Raw genomic sequence first — 2,609 nt, 5'->3', positions numbered from 1 at the left:
GCTTCAAAACTCTGCCCCGGCTTAACCAGCGGACTTCAGTGTGGTAAAGCACGTCTCCGTGGGCTGATTCTAGCTGGGAGAGAAAGGCTTGGAACTGCCTGTGTTTAAGTCCGTTTGCTCTGATGAAGTTTATGCAGGACACAACCACCTTCATGACAGATTCCCACCTCAGAACTTTGCAGCTTGACGCTGGCTCGGTCACGATCAAAGTCACGTCAGAATATACCATTGTGTGAGGAGGTGAAGATGAGCCACTATTAACTATAAATAGCTCATAACTATGGTCAATTTTAATTAGAATGCCAACCTTTAAGTACGGATATGTTATGATGTTATGATAGGAAAATGCAATTTAATAAAAATTGGTTGATGTTTAGAGGGATTGTCTGGGATCGTTAAGTGGGCCACTCCAATTGCTTTGGCGGGCCAGATGTGGCCCGCGGGCCGTAGTTTTGGGACCCCTGGTCTAATGCAATAATTTAGAAGCACACTGAAAAAGCACACTCATATAACTGGTACTTCACATTTATAGGACTGCAATTAATTTGAAACTGCATAATTCTATTTCGATTATATTATTGTTCCTGTGGGTAGCAGGCTGGCTTTGAAGAGTCTGGGGGTGAGTTTAGTTGAGGGGAATGGGTCTAAAGGCTCCCGCTGGTTCGCCGCAGTCTATTGTTGGTTCTAACTTCTTGGGGCTGGAACCGCTGTAGGCCTGTTTGGACGGGAGAAGTGTGCTCGGCTAGTTGCCATCATGGTGTCTGTGTGCGCAGAAGTGTGTGAGTGTTGGCAGTGGGTGAAAAGGGAACAGGGTTTGGGTCGAACTGACAGAGAGCACTAAACTGTGGAATTCTGTCAAAACAAAACTCAGCTTATTTAAATAAACCACCGTAAAGTTTCGGCTGGAGGTATGGAATCAGATAGGACACAGGACACACACACACACATTCACAGACAGACACACACACACGCAGAGAGTCAAACAGCAGCGCGGAGAATTGAGGGATGTCTGAGGCTCTTGTGTTTCAGAGCGGTAAGGATTTTTTGACATTTCAGTTGTTTCCCTGCAGTGAGAGCGGGAGAGATGCATGATGGGAGGTAGCCCCAGTTTGTGCCTCCCAGGTGTTATTACCATTACACTTCAGTCTCAGAGTTCAACTAGAGCATCAACTATTGCTGAAAAATAATGACCTCGGTATCTACAACAAGCACCCAGGTATTTCCAGAATCCCCAAAAACCCTTCTAACCATTTGGTTGAAAAAATGTTTTTTCCAATGCACATTTTTTTTCATGTTAAGTATTTTTGGGGTATTTTAAGCCTTTATTATGGATGGTGGAGTTGCGCTTCTTTTTCTTGATCAAGACAAAGATGGTAGCCAGAAATAACATCTCTGCTCGGTCAATTCATACAATGTGAACCAAAATCAAACCTTTTATTTAGCTATATTGGTATATATTTTTGTTTCTCTTCAATATTTTATTTTCAGATACAAATTAATGTGTTAATATTTTCCCTCTGTTTTACAGAAGGAGAAAGGACATTTGACATTTCTGCCTACATGAATTAGGAAATACAGTCGCATCTTGAGAACTGGGTTAATAATCTTTCTCATTGTGCAGTGGACAGAATGTTTTTATTTTTTTTTTTAGAATTCTGGAAATACCTTCAGAACAGCAGTAAGTGTTGTTAAAGTGGCGATAAATAACAATATTTTTATATTTACAATGGATCCTCTCAGCTCTATAGAGAGCTTTTCTCTCAGCTAATTGCTTTTGTTTTTGTATTCGCGTCTTTACTGCTTTGGTGCTGCCCAGCACTGGCAAACAGACTGGCAAACAGACAAACTAGTTGGTGGACACAGCGGAGCATTTAGCAGCGATACAGCCAGATATTTCCCTCAGGAGAGTAAACATCAGACTTTCATTCATTCGGTGGCTAACATGTTAATCACATTTTCTAGCCTGTTCCTACTGCCACCAAGCGGATTTTTTTTTTTTTTTTAATTGTTGCAGGTTTAAACGACCCTCTTGGTTTTTTAACCACTGGGTAACCAGAAAATCAGATGCATAGCTCTTTGAGTGGATTGAAGGAGTGGTGGAAAAAGGAAGGATAGCTACTTAATGACCGGTCTTAAATTGAAAGTTCTCACTCATTAAGCAGACCCTGGGTTGTGGGGGAAGGGATTTATGTGTACATTTTTGCAGGGAGGGCCGGTGAGCAGTGTGTAGGGTGGTGGAGCACATATGCATTTTGGGGAAAATTACATAGAGTAATGACCAACCAAGAGCCAGAGCTGTTGTCAGTAGAATGGGGGTAATTTCCGTGCTGCATACACTTAAGTTTGACACACAGTGCTTATTAGAGTCACACCCGCCCCAAATACACAAAACGCAGAGGCATGCTTACATGCAACACTTATTAAACACACATGAAACCACCTGGAAAGGTCAAAATGGCTTAGGGGAACACATTTTGAAATAGAAACCTGTATTTTATCACACACATAAGCTCCCATCTGTAGCACATTCAGAACGCAGGAAAACTAGCTCATCATTATTGTGTCATCTAATGGGGATCCTAATTATTAACAAACACACAGGCATCCAC

General features: G+C 41.8%; 1 protein-coding gene across 1 annotated transcript in view; it reads left to right on the top strand.

Moving 5' to 3' along the window:
* itga8 (integrin subunit alpha 8) overlaps positions 1-2,609 on the top strand; it is a 39,365-nt gene that overhangs the window by 21,323 nt on the left and 15,433 nt on the right. The window lies entirely within an intron of this gene.

This window comes from Seriola dumerili, unplaced genomic scaffold (assembly GCF_002260705.1).
Source record: "Seriola dumerili isolate Sdu_G_001 unplaced genomic scaffold, Sdu_1.0 BDQW01000723.1, whole genome shotgun sequence".
Lineage (NCBI taxonomy): Eukaryota > Metazoa > Chordata > Actinopteri > Carangiformes > Carangidae > Seriola > Seriola dumerili.
This window is presented reverse-complemented; position numbering and strand designations above follow the sequence as displayed.